Below are 21,129 nucleotides of genomic sequence, written 5' to 3'. Positions count from 1 at the left end.
ATTCGTGATCAGTATGTCTCTTGGAAGACAGGGTGGTTAAAAGGAAAGGGCAAAAGCTAAAAAAAATCGCAAGTTACATAATTAATAACTTAATAATAAACATTGGTCCCCTTACACTAGCTATATAAACGTCAAATTCTAATTAACAATCATCTCTACTGGTATCTTTATAAGTTCTAATTCTGTAGATGCCATCTGAAATATCTACATGAGCTGCCATTAGAAGTTACTCCCTAAAAGACACATTCAAGTTGATTCAAAGATAAAGAATAAGAAGAAACCTCCTATTTCGCCATTCGTAATGATATCTCAGGCCATTCCTAGCTTTTCCTGGGATAGGCATTTGACCGTACAATAATTCATGATAGCTTTGGATACTCAGATAAAAAGCCAAATACAAGAAGATAGAAGACATAGACAGCAGCTTTACTATAGGAATTCATCTGGAGCTATAGAATGCTAAAAATGTGAACCCAGGACATGAAAGAATAAGTTAGAGAACATCCAGGAAATTAGGTCGTAATTTAAATCCAATATATTTTAACCTGGCGCCCAGTGACAAAGGAAATTAATATAATAAATGGATATTTATGAACATGAACAAAACTCAGGAAATTTGCATGGCTTCCATCTTTAATCTCCTAAATGAAGAAGCTGGGAGGCAAATATGTATCCTCAAGTGAAACGGCTCTGCAGTCTCCCACTGAGCATAATGAAGCTGCAAAATCCAGCACTGTCGACACTGAATGCTCTACGAGTGCCACTGCCCAACAAACAGCTACAGTATTGCTAAGAATAAGCCATCAGCTTTATAGCACTGAAAAACCCTTTAAACTGTGTGCTGTGCCTTAAGTGTTACTAAGGCTACTTTCACACTAGCGTTGGAATCTCCCCGTCGCAATGCGTCGGGCAGAGATTCCGACGCTAGCGTTTGACGCACTGCACAACGGGTGCAGCGGATGCATTTCTCCGGCACATCCGCCGCCCCATTGTAAGGTGCGGGGAGGTGGGGGCGGAGTTCCGGCCATGCATGTGCGGTCAGAAAAAGCGGTCCGTTAGGAGCAAAAAACATTACATGTAACGTTTTTTGCTCCCGGCGGTCCGCCACAACACGGCGCAACCGTCACACGATGGTTGCGACGTGTGGCAAAGCATCGCAATGCGTCGCTAATGTTAATTTATGGGGCAAAAACGCATCCTGCAAACAACTTTGCAGGATGTGTTTTTTGCCATAAACGATGCGGTCCGCCACAACACGGCGCAACCGTCACACGATGGTTGCGACGTGTGGCAAAGCGTCGCAATGCGTCGCTAATGTTAATCTATGGGGCAAAAACGCATCCTGCAAACAACTTTGCAGGATGTGTTTTTTGCCATAAACGATGCATTGCGACGTCTGGCAAAAAACGCCAGTGTGAAAGTAGCCTAAGTGTCCACTGAGAAGTGTGGGACATGGACTATGTAACCAAGGGGACACTTTTTGTGCATAACCCAAATATAGAGAGCGCGCAAGATGTAATTCACGTGTCAGCGGTGACCAGTTGGATTCTGGAAACCAGTAGCGTCTTAGGCCTCTTTCACACTTCAGTCTTTTGGCGTCAGTCACTACCGACATAGTGACGGATTGACGGATCCGTCACAATTGTTGCGAAAACGGTTCTAACGGATCCGTTTTTTTGACGGATCCGTTACTTGGGGGTTGTCTGGGAGAAGTATCTACTTTTTGGAGCATGCGCAATTGAAAAAACGGATTGGGGCGACGGATCCGCCGAAAAAACGGTTGCGGCGGATCCGTCGCCCATAGGCGCCCATTCTATGGAATGGCGGACGCAACGGATCCGTCGCGATCCGCCATTTCGGCGTTGACAAAAAACGTTCCAATGTCCGTCTATTTTCAGAAAACGTCCGCCAAATGTCGACGGATCCGTCGCATGGCGGATGGAACGGACGACCATCCGTCACAATCCGTCACTAATGCAAGTCTATGGGAAAATAACGGATCCGTCAAAAAAAATGACGGATCCGTTATTTGAGGAAAATGGCGGTTTTTGACTGACGCCAAATAACTGAAGTGTGAAAGAGGCCTTAGCAACTGCAAAAACTGTGATCCTGCTCAATCTCAACACCCATCAATCGCATGAAGCACTGCTGGAAGTGCTTCCTATACTATGTTTATTGCACTTGGTCAGGAAGGCAGAATTAATAATAAACCATCTCTACTGTCTCTATGCGGAGTGCGGCTGCATCGGACGGCCAGTTCCCCAATGCAGTAGCTGCATGATCTTGTGCTACGTTTTAGAACGTCGGTGCAAAGTGAAGTTCTGATTGCCTGGGCATTCAAAGTCTATGGGTAGTCTAAAATCAGTTAATAAAATTTACTGCATTTTTGGACTCCATTTAGTAACTTGCCATTTTCTAGACTATTTTTGAAACTTTTAAAGGTAAGTGTAAAAAGAGTCTAAAACAAATAATAAATTTGGCACCATTATGTACTCCATTCTTCAGAGAAATTGTTGACAAAATCCTGGTGCATTTTTTTCATAAATCTCTTGATGTGTTTCTAACATCTTGTACCACAAAAACACTCTGCTGAATTTAACTAGATTCAACTATAGCAAAATATCACTTGTATCCAAATATATGGCTCACAAAACACTTATCTCTTGCCAGCGTTATGTAAAACACCTTTCACTAGCTCCCAGATTTCTTCCAAATTAAACTTTGAAATTCATCTATATTCTTGGCTTTGCCGTGGCTATGAGATATTATTTCACTCCCACACACACAGCTATACTACTCCACATCAGCAGCGGTTAAGGTGTCAGGGAATTAGCTCGGATGCACAAGTTTTGCTTCATGTTTCAGGAATTGTTTATTTAATGAAATGTTTTATTTTATTCTCAGTCATCATTCCTGTCATTCATCGAACCCATGTTGTAATTTCAATATTTATGCATTGCTAATGCAAATGTTATGAAATATCCCATATTTCCATAGTTCTTTAGATTCAGAAAACAAAAATGTTTGTTCAGCATGTAAATTCAAAATTCATTGATCCAGAGGTAAACAAGTAAAAACCCCAGTGAGCAACCTAACAATTTAACTTTATATTTGGATATTATATTATGTTTAAAATTATTTTTTCTAAATACATGGTACCTACAGTAAAACATGGTGGTGTCAGTGACATTACGTGAGTCTATATGAGTACTCCTGATGTTGGGGAGCTACATTTAATTCATGGTATCATAAATTCAAAGATGTACTGCTTTATATTGAAAGAGAAGATGCTACCATCACTCTATACCCTTGGTAGACATACACTTTTCCAGCTTGACAATGATCCAAATCACACATCTTTTGTATTTCTGAAAAAGAACAGGGTGAAAGTGATTCAATGGCCAAATATGTTTCTTGATTTGAATCCAATCGAACATTTATGGGGAATTCTGAAGAAACAAGTTCGGCATCACTTTCCATCCAGCATCCAGGATCTAAAACAGGCCGATCTTGAAGAATGGAAAAAGATAGATGTCGCAATATGTTGTCAACTTGTTCATTTCATGCCTAGAACACTTGGCTCTGTAGTAGTTTTTGATGTGGGGTGCACTCATTTTTGAATGAACTAATTTGCGTAAAACTGAAAGCTATATTAATCTGACTTTCATATTACGGATTAAAAAATGTTTTAGGAAACTCAGCCTTCTCAAAATTTTGGAAATTCTTCTTGTATTCAGTGAGTTATTGATTACAATATTTTTAAATATTTAAAAAGATTTAATTAAGATTTAAAAGATTTGACATTTTTTTCTCCATCTTTTTTTCCTCATCCGAGAAAATCGTCTGACACTATGATCACACGTTGATCAAACTCTAATCAGAATTTGATTAGCATAATCGGCCCGATTTTCTTGGTTGACAGAATATACGCTGATGTGACCCTAGCCTTAAAGTAAGAGGATAGACAATATAGACCATATCATGTTACTGCATAAACAGGAAACTACACTTACCCAGTTAACTTAATAAATATTAAGTAATAGAATAATACATTTAATTTAAAGAGGTTGTCCGGTTTTCTGATAAACGTCTGCAATTATTCTGTTGACTATAGACTTCTAATTCCTGACATGCACACTTTCTGGTTTTACCAGAATTGTCAGTGAGAGTGAGTGTTTACATGACCGCAAGCATGCGATTTGCAGACATATGGTCTTATGCCAACTGGATGTGCTTGGCTTCTCTCAATTAACTTGCATTGAGAGAAGCCAGACAAGTCTAATGGGAATGTGGCCAGAAGTGTGTAAATCACATACTTGCAGTCACGTGATCGTTCGCTCCCACTAACAATACCAGTGAATCCTGACAGCGTGCGCACTGCATGCTGTCAGGACTCAGAAGTCTTCAGTAACATGGAGTGACTGTGCAAAAGTGGAAAATATGACATATCACCGTCTCTGAAGACCCCTGTTGTTTTATCGTGTATAAATTGTATTTTATTGTGTGTTTTACCCTCATGAAGGCTGCAGTTTCCTGTTAGTCAGGGTTAACAGGGTTAACTGTAGGGCCGGCCGATAGTTGGGGAGGAGTAGAGAGGCACTAGTGGTTAGTTCTTGAATTTTTATGAAAGTCTAGAGAGAGATAGAGAGAAGAAAGGGCACCTCAGAAAGTACTGTTCATCACTGGGTGTTTGTGAAGAAACAGATCTGCAAGGAAGCACATCAATGCAAGCAATTCAACTGTGGCAGCAGTTTTCCTCATAGCAGGCAAATTGGGGTACATATGCAAGAGAAGTTAAAAGCAAGCCTCAATGTTAGCCAGACCTGGAGATCAGCAGAGAAAGAATACTAGATCAGCCAGGCTAGGGCAAGTCCTTAAGGTGGTAGCTCGAAAGACCTCCCTTACACCATTCACAAGAGTGCAGTTAAGGAGCAGTGACTATAGCATAACACATTGACTTGTTTGGCTCTGTACCGCGAAGATGGAGGCCCCCGTTGTAATCTGTTATGCATATGTAATGTCCTTTATAAGTAATATGCTGCCATCTGAAACCATTATGCGCAAACATCTGTCATGTAATAGAGAAGAAAAAGCCAAGGATTGTCCTTGCTATTCCTTGTATATACTGTCAGGGCTAGCAGAACGCACCAAATAATTATATAGATAGAATAAGGTGCGTTCGCAGCCCAGGGTCCACCGTGCAGAGATGGAACCTGCTGAAGAATGACGTAACGTACTATATGGCGGTACAAAATGGATTCACACACGGGTTAACTTCACCCTGTATGAAGAAAGCGAACCCTGTTGCGTCACAGGACCGCAGTACCGCACAAAAGAGCGCAAGCAAGGAGTCACAGAACTTTATCCCAAGACTCTGGATTAGAGTTCATCTAGACCTCTTGCGCTCGACACCGCAACTGGGGTGTCAGAGTGAACGAAATAATAATTATTTAGATGCACAAGAGAGCGTGCGGTGCCGCTCTGGCGGACGCCACTAACCACCCAGGCTTGGGTAAGGAAAGCGCTGTGAAAGCGCACGGCGCGGCACTGGCGGTCACAGCAATTTGATGCTGTTTTGTGTGTTATGTGCTAGACTTTTATAAGAAGACCAGACAACCCCTTTAAATTCATTGCATTCTTGCCATTGAAATCAATTGCATATCTTTCTTAGTCAAAGCCCTCAGGAAAAAGACCAGTGGAAAGTATGGTTTAATTTTTTGTCAGCAAATACCAAAAGATGTTACAACTTTGAAATTTAAGTCCTAAGAGGACTCAAACGAGGAGAAAAAACATGTGGCCAAGCCTGTTAAATTGAAAATAATATGCTAGTGTTTCCAAGTTGATGGATATTAGTGAACATAGCAATAAAGGAACACTGTCTGTTTTACAGTATTAGGTTGAGATATATGAGATTTTGTGTGGCGATTCGACTGGCGAGTGACCTGGGACCAGGGGCACCTTAGCTGGCCCTAAAAATAGGGGGCGCGCCAGCTCGACCTGTTCCTCGGGATACTTCAGATGGCCAAGATGCCGGGGCCTCCGCGCTTGCCCTATCTCCTAGCTTGGCCCTTCGTCTGTCTCCTTCCTCTAAGCAGGGAAGAGGGTGCACTACTGTGCACTGCAGTACACCAGCCCGACAGACAGTGTAACAAAGACAAAGGTAAACTTAAAACTCCACACAAACACAAAATATACACTCACATTCAGCTCTGAAAAATATTAAGAGACCACCACATCAAAACCCTGTCATGGGCAGCCCAATCTCCAGACCTGAACCCCATTGAAAACCGCTGGAATGTAATCAAGAGGATGATGGATAGTCACAAGCCATCATACAAAGAAAATCTGCTTACATTTTTGCGCCAGAAGCAGTGTGAAAGACTGGTGGAAAGCATGTCAAGACACATGAAAGCTGTGATTAAAAATCATGGTTATTCCACAAAATATTAATTTCTGAACTATTCCTGAGTTAAAACATTAATATTGTTGCTTTTAAATGATTATGAACTTGTTTTCTTTGCATTATTTGAGGTAAGAAAATAAATTTTATATTTTTTTTCTGAAAAGGAGAAATGGTCAAAATTTAAAAAAAAAACTGCTTTCAGCACTGTTTTTTTTTTTAATTTTTTCACCATTTCACCTTTTCAGAAAAAAAGTACAAAACTTATTGCTTGGAAATTCGGAGACATGTTACATAGTAACATAGTAACATAGTTAGTAAGGCCGAAAAAAGACATTTGTCCATCCAGTTCAGCCTATATTCCATCATAATAAATTCCCAGATCTACGTCCTTCTACAGAACCTAATAATTGTATGATACAATATTGTTCTGCTCCAGGAAGACATCAAGGCCTCTCTTGAACCCCTCGACTGAGTTCGCCATCACCACCTCCTCAGGCAAGCAATTCCAGATTCTCACCGCCCTAACAGTAAAGAATCCTCTTCTATGTTGGTGGAAAAACCTTTTCTCCTCCAGACGCAAAGAATGCCCCCTTGTGCCCATCACCTTCCTTGGTATAAACAGATCCTCAGCGAGATATTTGTATTGTCCACTTATATACTTATACATGGTTATTAGATCGCCCCTCAGTCGTCTTTTTTCTAGACTAAATAATCCTAATTTCGCTAATCTATCTGGGTATTGTAGTTCTCCCATCCCCTTTATTAATTTTGTTGCCCTCCTTTGTACTCTCTCTAGTTCCATTATATCCTTCCTGAGCACCGGTGCCCAAAACTGGACACAGTACTCCATGTGCGGTCTAACTAGGGATTTGTACAGAGGCAGTATAATGCTCTCATCATGTGTATCCAGACCTCTCTTAATGCACCCCATGATCCTGTTTGCCTTGTTGTTGTCAGAAGTTTATAGAATAAAAGAACAATTTACATTTTACTCAAAAATAGACCTGTAAAGAGAAAAATCAGACAAATTTAACATTTTGCAGTGGTCTCTTAATTTTTGCCAGAGCTGTAAAACAAAGGTATTCACCCGGGTGTGTAGGGAGGGTGAAGAAAACAAAAGAAGGAAGGATAAGGAATTACCAAGCGTACAAACCAGACAACAGTCACTAAAAGACTCCTTCAGCACTCCTTCACAAAACCAACTTCTCCCACTTCTATGTCTTGCAGCAATAGCTAAGGCTAGGTTCACATTGCGTTCAGTGTCTCCATTTAACGGACTACGTTACACCGCAGCATAATGCGGTGTAACGTAGTCCGTTAACGGCGCCATTGAATGCAATGTCGGACGCATCTCTAGCGCGCGCTAGCGATGCGTCCGACATTGAGTGACGGACCCGAGACGCGGGCTGCAGCGTTTCTGGGTCCGTCACCGCTAGCGCAGATGGAGCTAGCAGATGCTCCATCTGCGCTAGCGCTGTGCAAAGTCGGCACTTGCATCAGCGCAGTCCATTTAATGTATGCGTACGCAATGTGAACCTAGCCTAACTCAGATAAGGACTTGGTAATCGAGCCAAGATTTTATAGGGAAAATGAGTAGCTAACCGAGCACAGCTGAATGCTGAAATTTTCAACATGGCCGATTAACACCTGTTCTGCTGGTAGAATAAACACGTGTAATACACTAGAGAAGTGCTTCTTCTCAGAGGCGGAGTAAGAGCCACCAGATGCTGGAGTCCTCTGGCTCTGCTCCGTTGTGGTAACCCCACGACATTTTGCATGTCAAACTTGACATTACTCGGTTTTTGTGTGTGAGTACAATGTGGAGTTTAATTACCCTAATTACAATACACAATAGTACATTGAATATGTACAGTGTTTGGCAAGGTGTGCACAACAAACTAAAGCTGGCTGTACACAGTGATACTTTTTTTGCCAAATCCCACAGTTTTACAGGTCCTGAAAAAGAAAACCTGAAGAGATGAACTGGAATATAAATTGTTCATGCAACATGTTCATGCAACATGTTCACACTGGCCACTAAAAAGACAAAAATCCAAAATAAAAACATGATAAGCAAATACCCTGCTAGTGGACACACAGCAATGGGGAACCACATGAATGTAATCTCAAGCTCAAAGAAAAGGCAGGCCACACCTTTATATGCAATGAGTGCATGTCCACTAGCCAGGTTTCAGTCCTCCTCTGACCTTATCCACACACACATCATTTGACAAATGGTAAGGTTTCAAAATTAGAGGTTGGGACCATGCCAAAATAGGGTCACTGTGAAGTGATGGGATGGCTTTTACATTTTTTTATCAAAATTATATTAACTAGCCGCCACAGAATGTTATTTTCATGCACTATTGCTGTTCACTTATGTACTGCAGGGTATTTGCTTATTATGCTTTTATCTTAGGTTTTTGTCTGTTTAGTGACCACTGTGAACATGCGCTTACATTCTGCATGCACACCAACTTATATTACAGTTCATCTCTCTAGGTTTTCTATATCAGTCATTTTGCATTCAGTGCCTATAAAGGTGTGGCCTGCCTTTTTTTTCAGCTGGATATTATATTCATGTGGTTCCACATGCTGCATGTCCATTAGCCGGGTTTCAGTCCTTCCCTGTCTTTATCCACACACGTCACTTGACAAATGGTTAGGTTTTAATATTAGAGTTTAGGACCATCCCGAATAGGGTCACCATGACGTGGTGGGATGGCTTTTAGTTTTTTAATCAAAATTATGTTAACTAAGCAACCTATATTATTTTCTTGCACTATTGCTGCTTATTAATTTACTGCAGAGTATTTGCCTATTATGTTTTTATCTTGAGTTTAGGTCCTGAAAAAGGCAAGAATTGGCAAATGGTATGTTTGTTGCAGATTTCTGCATTATTAACTTTCTAATGGGTGCACCACTGTCTAGTTGTTTAACTGAATGGACCAAAAGGCAGCAGTCGTGAGTTGGGTGGAAGATAAACCAGACAGCATACATTAACAGCTACAATGGGACTGTATTAGTCATTGGGGCACTGTTTTTTTAGGTTTGGCAAACCAGCTCTGATTTCAACAACTGGTTTAGCTGCTCCTAGGAGAATTGGCTATATCTCAACCCTGGACAATGACATGGAGCACTGTGCCATCCATTATAAACAGGAGCCAAAGATGTGAACATTGCCTAAAGGTACCGTCACACTCAGCAACTTTGCAATGAGAATGACAACAATCCGTGACGTTGCAGTGTCCTGGATAGCGATCTCGTTGTGTTTGACACGCAGCAGCGATCTGGATCCCGCTGTGCCATCGCTGGTCGGAGCTAGAAGTCCAGAACTTTATTTCGTCGCCAGGTCGGCATGTATCATCATGTTTGACATCAAAAGCAACGACGCCAGCAACGTTTTACATGGAGCTAACAACCAGCGAGAACGATAAGTGAGTCGCCGTTACGTCACTGGATCGCTCCTTCATCGTTCTGGAGTTGCTGTGTTTGACGTCTCTACAGCGACCTAAACAGCGACGCTCCAGCGATCTAGTTTAGGTCGGCTCGTTGTCTATATCGCTGCAGCGTCGCTGAGTGTGACGGTACCTTTACTCATCATTGTATGTAAATACGTAAAATGGTGAAGCTGGTGTAAAATGTGGCAAACTATAACAACTTGCACTTACTCCTACTTGTGTATACTCATTTTAGGCATTATGTCCTCATTGCAATTACTGAGACCTCAGACACAAAGCTTTATTACAGACTAGAGATGAGCAAATCGATTCGCGGACCATCAAGTTTTAGTTGAATTTCCTGAAATTTCTGGTTCCACTCGAATTCAAACAATTTACCATTTGGATTTGTGATCACAAAGAATAAATTACTCTGCCACCATTTTAGTGAACACTGTGCATTATAAAGTTGCAGCACATGATGATATCAAGATTTTATGACCTTACCACGCACAGTGATGACTGAGGTCTGGTGACGGCCTTTAATGAAGAAACGGCAGATGAGGCATGCAACTTCTAAAAGACCGTCGAGGACTGGATCAGTGCTAACGAGCAACAGGAGGACTGGATAGGTGAGCGATAAGGTAAGTATTGGATTTTTTTTTGTTTTTTTACATCTTAAAGTTATTATACTCTGGGTCTGGAGTGACCCCAGAGTATAATAAGGAACATCCAGTTTACTATGAATAGCTTCACAGGAAATCAAATTTCTACAAAATCCACATAAACAAATTAGAATTTTAAACAATCCACTCATTAGTATTACAAACCTATATTGTACAGATCCGTAATGTATCGTACATAGCCTACTATAGTTCCATACTGTACATAAATAACTAGAAAATGATGTGGCATATTCCATCACTTTCTGTTTCTGAACGATTTTTGCTTCTGAAAAAGAATACAGTACATCAGGGAGGCACTATAGTTTGTAACATAGATCTTTATGGACTCCATGTACCACAATATAGAGTCTGCTGCCTAGACTAACAAATAGTTATCATTCAACACAGCCCACACAGTATATAACACAGCCACATAGTATATTGCACAGCCTACGTAGAATGTAGCACAGGCACATAGTATATAGCACAGCCCACGCAAAATATAACACAGCCCGCATAGTATATAGCAATGTGGGTACCATATCCCTGTTAAAAAAAACAATTAAAATAAAAAATAGTTATATCCTCACCTTCCGTCGGCCCCTGGATTCAGCCGAGGCCTTTACCGATGCTCCTCGCGACGCTCCGTTCCCAGTAATGCCTAGCAGCAATAAGCCGTGATCATGTAGCGGTCTCGCAAGACCGCCACGTGATCTCGGGGCATTGCCACAATGCATTCTAGGGACCGGAGCGCGAGGAGCGAGAAAAGCTGAGGCGGACTTCGGAAGGTGAGAATATAATGTTTGTTTTTTTTTTTTATTATTTTTAACATTCTATGTTTTTACTATTGATGCAGCATAGGCAGCATCAACAGTAAAAAGTGAAACGGTGTTTAATCCCACCTCAATATCGCTGATTGGTCGACCCAGGATTTCCGTTACAGACAGACGGAAGTTAGAAACAGACGGAAGTACCCCTTAGGCAATTATATATATAGATATTAATCTGATTACTAATTTAGAAACCTGTTCCAGCAGAAAAGTCACAGGACTCATGCAAAACATTACATTAGTAGCAAATAAGATTTTAATTTGCAATTAATTAAACCAATATTTTTACATTTGGGATTTGTCTTTATTATTATAAATTACCAAAATAACAATAATGACATATGCATGTATTATTTTGGGGAAATATTCATGTAGTACAATAATATAAAATACATCAGGAGATAGGGCGAATGAGTTGATCAGAGGAAGGTTTTTAGGTTCACACCTGAAATTGAGCCCATCTAATTCCAGAGTGAAACCTATTCTTTAATTTTCGTTGAATTATTGTTTACTCACTAAAATATATTGGTTTAGCCAAAGGGAAGTTGTTAAAAAAAGTCGAAAATCTTTACCAATATAATTCATAAACCTCAGGCTGTAAAAACAACACATTATAGTCCATTTCACTTAGTCCTAAAACTGACAAGTATTTTGTAGAGCAAAAGGTTTCACATTGCAGGCAGAGATTGTGCAATCTCTCAGATTTAATTCCGCCAGAATGAAAAGCTCAACACATCATTTACGTCTAGTAAGAAAAACAAATTCCCATTCTGTCCTCAGAATGAGCTGTGCCGCTGGCCTTCCTCTGCTTACATGTGTGATACTACAGGGAGCAGGACATTTGTGAAATTACGAAAGAAAGCAGCAACATGATTCTCAACTTTTCACCTCAGCAGTGCCTCTGTAAAAATGGTTCAGTTATACATGCCCTCTTTGCCAAAAGTGACTCAAGCTTATAATTTTCTAGTTAACTAAATATTGCATGTGTTTAGTCACCTGGGTTTCACTAGTGGTGAGGTCTGGGCTTGGGAGGGTTCCTTGTAGTCAAGGCTCTACTGAGATTACTCACATTCCTCTCTGACACATGTATGAGCATATCACTGACGAAAGCTTGATCCAGTTAAAGAAGCACTCTAATCAAAATTTTTATCCTCTTAATATATTGCGATAATCATATTGTATAGCATTGTGGACTTAACAATTGCTCATTTTGCACTTCTACTAAACTAGTTCTTCTGTTTTCCATTAGGTCTATGAGATCACTGTCACCCTAGTGGATCATGGAACCGCTGCGCCACAGGCCGGGCTTAACCTGGAGAAGCATGACTAAGTGGCTACCTGGTTTTCACAAGAGCACCTGATGGTGGAGTTAGGCTTGAGCTGCAGGTAGCTGCCAGGTATCAATCCAGGGCAGCTGACCACAAGGATCAGGATCATAGACATGGACTTGGAGTCACTGGCAGAACAGGATTCAGAATCACGAGTAGAATGATTATCAGAACTGGTTCAGACAGTGAAGGATCAGGTTCAGACATAACAGGATGCGGACTCAGGGTTTAGACGAGAACACTACCAGAGGATGTGTGTGCAAGTTCAGACAAGATGGATTCTGGACTCTGAATCAAGTTCTGGCATGTTGAGCTTTAGGTACCGTTACACTAAACGACTTACCAACGATCATGACCAGCGATACAACCTGGCCGTGATCGTTGGTAAGTCGTTGTGTGGTCGCTGGGGAGCTGTCACACAGACAGCTCTCTCCAGCGACCAACGATCCGGGGAAAGACTTCGGCATCGTTGAAACTGTCTTCAATGATGCCGAAGTCCCCGGGTAACCAGGGTAAACATCGGGTTACCAAGCGCAGGGCCACGCTTAGTAACCCGATATTTACCCTGGTTACCATTATAAGAGTTAAAAAAAAAAAACACTACATACTTACATTCCGATGTCTGTCACGTCCCCCGCCGTCAGCTTCCCTGCACTGACTGTGTCATCGCCGGCCGTAAAGCAGAGCACAGCGGTGACGTCACCGGGAAGCTGACGGCGGGGGACGTGACAGACATCGGAATGTGAGTATGTACTGTTTTTTTTTTTTTTTACTTTTACAATGGTAACCAGGGTAAATATCGGGTTACTAAGCGCGACCCTGTGCTTAGTAACCCGATGTTTACCCTGGTTACACGTGAACACATCGCTGGATCGGCGTCACACATGCCGATCCAGCGATGACAGTGGGTGATCAGCGACCAAAAAAAGGTCCTGATCATTCCCCACGACCAACGATCTCCCAGCAAGGGCCTGATCGTTGGTCGCTGTCACACATAAGGAGATCGTTAGCGAGATCGTTGCTACGTCACAAAAAAGCGTGACGTTGCAACGATATCGTTTACGATATCGTTATGTGTGAAGGTACCTTTAGGAACAGGTTCAGGTTCAGACATAATGGTTCAGGAACAGACATCAGACTAGTGGGTACAGACATTGCTCAGGCACTTCCCTACAAAGGAGGGTACCTTAAGTACAGTAGCTGGGGGGGCAGAGGGGGCCATTGCTCCGCTCCCCGTCAAATGAAGAGGCCCACCGGGAGCCACAGCCACTTTTAGCATGAGGCCCTGTCTTAGGTGTCAGGAAGATCAGCACAATGCTTGCTCCCCTGTCTGACAGATTCTGGACAGTGGTCAGTTGCAGACCCTCAGTCCATGCAGTACGGTGCAGTATGGCTCCAAGAGCTTCTTCCAGGCTGGCAGCAGGTGAAATAAGATGTTGCACAGCAAGAAACTGATTGGCTCAGGCACTCTGGGTCCTAGTGCCCACCTTGCCTTTCACTGGACACTTCCTGTTCCTGCCTAACTGCCTTCAAACTTCATTGGTAAGTGGGGATGGGATTTATTAGATTAATTCAATGTAGGCATGTCATGGTCACTGTGTGGTGAATGTGATAGGATGGGGGTATTGTGGTGGCTGAAGTGCAGGTTGGAGACAGCACTGGGGGGTGAATGTGAGACGATGGGGGTATTGTGAGGAGGGAGGACAGGGCACTGAGGAGTGAATGTAAGAGGATGGGGTATTGTGGGTGTTGGGGTGGGGGAGGAGGACAGGGCTCTGGGGGAGATTGTGAGAGGATGGGGGTATTGTGCTTTTTGGGATAGGGGAGGGGGCAGGCACTGGGGGAGAATGTGAGGATGGGGTCTTGTGGTGTATTATAGGTATTGGGGTGGGGGAGGGGGGACAGGGAGCTGGGGGGGGCTGATTATTATACTGTTTTGATATGAGATTATAAGCACTCCATCACATGTAATAGTTGCCATCTGGGGGGCTGGATATGGGGAGATAGGGGGGCTTTTTTTTCTTGCGATCTGGGTCTTTTATAAAAAATTAGCATAACAAGTATAACAAGTTAATAGCATTAATACTTTAGTAATAGGTTAATATTTAAATATATAAGTATTAGCATAAGGGCATGGATAGACGGCCATATAACTCATGAGAGGATCGCATCGCAGTGCATGGACTGGCCCGACACCTCTCCTGACATGAGCATGACAGTGTGACAGATTACTATGCAGCTGTCACGCTCTCAGGAGAGCCAAAGGTCAGTATGAGGATTGCGATGTGATACGTTATGAGAAATACGTTTGTCTGTCTGCCTCCTAACAATTATAACAATACAGTAACCACAGGCTGCATTCTATTTAATCATTTCATAATAAGCAATTTATCATTATTAGAAAGTTATTAAAGGCTTAGGATAAATGTCTCACTGTGAGACTACAGAATACCAAATCATGATAGGGTGCATCTACCGTCATGAGACCCCAATACCACTGGTGCGATCAGGTGGTCATGCGACCACGTTTGCTATTTGTACGTGTCGACTAGATAAGTTTGACTTCTCTCAATAGAAGATAATTGGGAGAAGCTGCGAGAATCATCATCCCCTGCTCACATCAGCGATGCTGGGGCCATGATTACTGTACATAGGGTGACTCAGGAGACATTGGTAAATATTAAAGGGGACCTGTCAGTAGATTTTGCCGCTATAAGATGCGGCCACCGCCTTTCAGGGCTTATCTACAGCCTTCTATAATGCTGTAGATAAGCCCCCGGTTCGACCTGCAAGTGAAGAAAAAAGTTTTATTATACTCACCCAGGGTGGCGGTCTGGTGCGGTCCGGTCCGATGGGTGTCGCAGGTCCAGGTTCGGTCCCTCCCATCTTCTTGTGATGCCGCCCTCCTGCGTCTTCATCGCTCCCCGGCACCTAACATGTAAGATTCCCTTTAAGCTCTGCAGTAGAGCATGATGACATGTTCTCCCTGCACTACTGCTCTCCATTTTGCAGACCACAGGTCACTTTAAGCCTGCGGTCTATAGAACAGCAGGGTGATGCCCTAGCGCCAGCACATGCACTGAACTTCAGAGTGGGAACTAATGAGAGGGTCACTATACAGTTTGGGGACCATCATACAATGTGGGAGCTCATATACTGTATGGCTGTAGGGGGTGTGCTGGGGGCTAATTTTGTGCCCTGCATCCCTGTGCGCATCTTCTTAATAAAATTTGGTATGTGTTGCGTATAAAGTGTCATATAATGTGATATTGTTTTATTGTGCAAAATGTTCATGTTTTGTGTAAATTATATATCTTATGGGTTAGAGGGATAGAGATAGAGAGATATAGTAAGGTTCAGTGTTAGTAAGGGTTAATATAGGACTTAAGCAGTGGGAAGCATTAGATTGAATTAAGATAAGAAATAGTTAACCAATAGGATGTTAGCTAGTGGGTGGAGCTAGAGAAAGGGTGAAGAGAATGTTAGTAGTGTTGGATAGAAAGAGGAACAGTGAGGTGATTGACTGGAGCTGTGTTATGACAGAGGCTCTTCAATCCAGGCCCTACGAGTGGACAGACACGCGGGCACAAGCAGATTTGGGCAGCATTAGAGAAACAGTGGCTAGGCTTATGGAACACTTCCATGACATCCAAGAACTATGGTCTGACAAGGATTGGCAGCGGCATCCTTTACTTTTGCCCAGGATGGGGAAAATGGACGAGGAGCACCAGGAGCAAGCTAGTCTGGCTACTCAGGGAGCTGCGGTACCGAAGGATACAGTACGGAAACAAATTGTGACAGGAAGAACCAGGAACAATTCAGGGGAAAAATTGTCATCCTGTATGAAGATTGCTGTGCGGTGTCTGTATCTAAACTGGATGAGCTAATAAAGTTGTTATGTTTGAACTGAACTTGGACTCTGATGGTTATTGTGTGTTGCTGCAGAAGACCAGGACCCTGCAAGTGAGGAGGTCTATGATTCCCATGTGAGTGAAATATCTTGCACACACACACCAGAGATAGTACACTTTGTTAATGCAGCGGGGCACCAGGGTGTGCCAGAACAGCAGCCCCTCGCCATGACTATCACCCTGGCCCCCGTTACAGCTTGGTGTAGTTGGCAGGATCAAGATTCCTCATGTATAGAGAATGGAGGAACCTCCAGCATGGTGAAGATGGCGGCCGTGAGACTTTAAAATGGCGAATGGTAGCACGGAGCTTGGCAATAGCTCTGCCTATCGTGGACGTCCTAAGTGGAGAATCCATCTGGCTGAGACAGTGGCCTGAGCCTAGGGTGCATCCCCTTTATAGCGTTGTCTGCCCCCTGTCAGCTTGGTGAAAGAAGAAGAAACCTGACCCATTGCAGCAGATCCCTGAAGAGTGGGAGGAGTGCGATGCTGAACTGGTGGATCAACCAGAGGCGGCTGGGCCCTGACCCGGGTGGGGTCCAGAAGAAGAAAACCATGTGTGGAGCTGGACGGCGCCATTGCAAGACACGGCACTGCCACTGATTGAGCACACCAGCAACAGCTACCATGGTGGCTTGGGTCGCGTGGAAGTGGTGGCCTGTTAAGAAACGTGAGCGGGCGCAGGCTCAGCCGCAACTAATGGTCGCTGGAAAGCTGGATTATGCTTTCTCACAGGCAACAGCCTTGGAGACCAAGCAACCAGATGAGAGGCCTAGACCACAACATGACAGTGCGGTACAGCCACTGAGCCCAGTGGTGGATAGCCGGATCCGGAGAGAAAGTGGAGAGTCTACAACCCGTGGGTCCTCCTCCAGAACTACTTTTGTGTACGTGCAGGGGCACGGAGCGTCACAGTATGCTAGCCGCAAGGACATCAATTAAGGACTGCCTCTTTAAGGAAGAGTTGTGCTAGTTGCACCTGCAAAGTGAGGAATATGGGACTGTTCCGCGTCCCTGAGGGCAGAAGTCCCTGCATAACCGAGGATCGGTTTGAGCCAAATAGAGCCGAGGTTGGTAGAGTGGTCAGTGCGGCTGCAGTTGAAAAGTTGAATTTTTTTTTCCCCCATCCAAGTTAATTTGCTCACATTTGTGCACCCCCTGCTGGATTATGGGACTAAGACTCCTTTGTGTAAAAAAATAAATAAAACAGACAATGTGCGGCTGCTTTACGGACTGTTTTATTGTATTGCCCAACCTTAGCTTTATCCTTAGGAGGTTGGAAGCAAAAAAAAAAGTGTTTTAAAGGGATAGTAATCTGAAAATAGGACGGAAGTGGAAAACATGGACCAGGGGACCTGATGACCGAATACCACAGGTGGCGTCACGAACACTATCCCTTTAAAGACCTTTTCCCCCCATTTATTAACAGATGTCCCCTAGGGCCACAGACCGGGTCAGCCACCATGACTGCTGTGAATTCCGTTCTGGAGCTCCGTCCTGTGGTTGCTAATGGTATTTTGGTGAGTTCTGCCCTTGGGCTCCCTCTGGTGGTTTCGAGTGGAACTGCTGCTCCTTTAGGTAGCTGGAGCAGCTGCCTTCACTAATCGCCTTGCCTGGGTTTGTTATTTAAACCTGCTCTGGGCTTTAGTCCATGCCTGCTGTCAATGTTCTTGGTTGGATTTGGTTCTCTCCTTGGAATTTTCATATGGCCAGTCCTTGTCTGCAAAAGATAAGTTTTTGCTAGTTTTTGTTTGTCCATTTGTTTGGACTCTATTGCTTTGCAAATATGTTTCTTTTTGTCCAGCTTGTTACTATGTCTTATTCAGGCTAGCTGGAAGCTCTGGGAAAGCAGATTTGCCCCTCCACACCGTGAGTCGGTGTGGAGTTCATTTTTGTAAACTCTGCGTGGATTTTGTAGTTTTTTATACTGACCGCACAGTATCCTTTTCTCTCTGTCTATCTAGTTTAGTATTGGCCTCCTTTGCTGAATTCTGATTTCATTTCTGAGTACGTCATTTCCCTCTCCATTCACAGTCAATATTTGTGGGGGGCTATCTTTCCTTTTGGTGGTTTTCTCTGAGGCAAGATAGCGTTCTATTTCCTTCTTTAGGGGTAGTTATTTCTTAGGCTGTGAAGAGGTGTCTAGGGAGAGTCAGGAACATCCCACGGCTATTTCTAGTGTTGTTGTTAGGATTAGGGACTGCGGTCATTAGAGATACCACCTTCTCAGAGCTCGCTCCATGTTGCGTTTTAGCCACCAGGTCATATCAGTGTGGCCTCTTAACCACCAGGTCATAACACATGACATCCCCCTTGAGAACCGAAGGGCCCGGATCTGAGTACCCCACTGCCCTACTGGGGGCGCTCCACTTCCAGGAAGACAACGACCCAAAACATATAGCCAAGGCAACAAAGGTGTGGCTCAATATAAAGAACATTAAAGTCATGGAGTGGCCTAGCCAGTCTCCACACCTTAATCCCATAGAAAACTTAGTGAGGAAGTTGAAGTTCTGGGTTGCCAAACAACAGCCTCAAAATCTTAATGATTCAGAGATGATCTGCAAAGAGGTGTGGACCAAAACTCCTCCTAACATGTGTGCAAACCTCATCATCAACTACAAAAAACCTTTAAGGGGGTGAATCGTTATGCACACTGAAGTCTTCAGTTATTTTGTCCTATTTGTTGTTTACTTCACAATAAAAAGAAAACCAAGTGTTCACAGTTGTAGGCATGGTCTTTACATGAACTGAAAAAAACATTAAAAATGCCAAAGGGATGAATGTTTTGCAAGCCACTATATCCACTGTGTGCAGAATTATTAGGCAAGTTGTATTTTGATCACATGATACTTTTTATACATGTTGTCCTTCTCCAAGCTGTTCAGGCTTGAGAGCCAACTACCAATTAAGTAAATCAGGTGATGTGCATCTCTGTAAAGAGGAGGAGTGTTGTCTAATGACATCAAAACCCTATATAGCGTGTGCTTAATTATTAGGCAATTTCCTTTCCGTTGCCAAAATGGGTCAGAAGAGAGATTTGACGGACTCTGAAAAGTCCAAAATTGTGAGATGTATTGCAGAGGGATGGGGCAGTCTTGAAACTGCCAAACCTTTGAAGCGTGCTCACCGAACAATCAAGCGTTTCATGGCAAATAGCCAACAGGGTTGCAAGAAGCGTGTTGGGCAAAAAAGGCGCAAAATAACTGCCCATGAATTGAGGAAAATCAAGCGTGAAGCTGCCAAGGTGGAGATGGGAATATATTTGGTTTTTATTAAGTTGCCTAATGATTCTGCAGAGTAATAGTTACCTGCACAAACAGATATCCTCCTAAGGCTGGTTTCACATTTGCGTTTTTTGCCGCTGCGTTTTAACGCATAAAAATGCATGTGTTTTTTTCCCCTATATTTAACATTAACCCCTTTACCCCCAAGGGTGGTTTGCACGTTATGGACCGGGCCAATTTTTACAATTCTGACCACTGTCCCTTTATGAGGTTATAACTCTGGAACGCTTCAACGGATCCCGGTGATTCTGACAATGTTTTCTCGTGACATATTGTACTTCATGATAGTGGTAAAATTTCTTTGATATTACCTGTGTTTATTTGTGAAAAAAACGGAAACATGGCGAAAATTTTGAAAATTTTGCAATTTTCCAACTTTGAATTTTTATGCAATTAAATCACAGAGATATGTCACACAAAATACTTAACAAATAACATTTCCCACATGTCTACTTTACATCAGCACAATTTTGGAACCAAAATTTTTTTTTGTTAGGGAGTTATAAGGGTTAAAAGTTGACCAGCAATTTCTCATTTTTACAACACCATTTTATTTTAGGGACCACATCTCATTTGAAGTCATTTTGAGGGGTCTATATGATAGAAAATACCCAAGTGTGACACCATTCTAAAAGCTGCACCCCTCAAGGTTCTCAAAACCACATTCAAGAAGTTTATTAACCCTTCAGGTGTTTCACAGGAATTTTTGGAATGTTTAAATAAAAATTAACATTTAACTTTTTTTCACAAAAAATTTACTTCAGCTCCAATTTGTTTTATTTTGCCAAGAGTTACAGGAGAAAATGGACCCCAAACCTTGTTGTACAATTTGTCCTGAGTACGCCGATACCCCACAAGTGGAGGTAAACCACTGTTTGGGCGCATGACAGAGCTTGGAAGTGAAGGAGCGCCATTTGACTTTTTAATGCAAAATTGACTGGAATTGAGATGGGACGCCATGTTGCGTTCGGAGAGCCACTGATGTGCCTAAACATTGAAACCCCCCACAAGTGACACGATTTTGGAAAGTAGACCCCCTAAGGAACTTATCCAGAGGTGTGGTGAGCACTTTGACCCACCAAGTGCTTCACAGAAGTTTATAATGCAGAACCGTAAAAATAAAAAATATTTTTTTTTTCACAAAAATTATCTTTTCGCCCCCAATTTTTTATTTTCCCAATGGTAAGAGAAGAAATTGGAACCAAAAAGTTGTTGCACAATTTGTCCTGAGTACTCTGATACCCCATATGTGGGGGTAAACCACTGTTTGG

At 42.8% G+C, this 21,129-nt stretch overlaps 1 protein-coding gene across 1 annotated transcript in view; it reads right to left on the bottom strand.

Moving 5' to 3' along the window:
- COLEC12 (collectin subfamily member 12) overlaps positions 1-21,129 on the bottom strand; it is a 258,654-nt gene that overhangs the window by 219,941 nt on the left and 17,584 nt on the right. The window lies entirely within an intron of this gene.

The sequence above is a fragment of the Ranitomeya imitator genome, chromosome 6 (genome assembly GCF_032444005.1).
Source record: "Ranitomeya imitator isolate aRanImi1 chromosome 6, aRanImi1.pri, whole genome shotgun sequence".
In the NCBI taxonomy this organism is placed as follows: Eukaryota; Metazoa; Chordata; class Amphibia; order Anura; family Dendrobatidae; genus Ranitomeya; species Ranitomeya imitator.
This window is presented reverse-complemented; position numbering and strand designations above follow the sequence as displayed.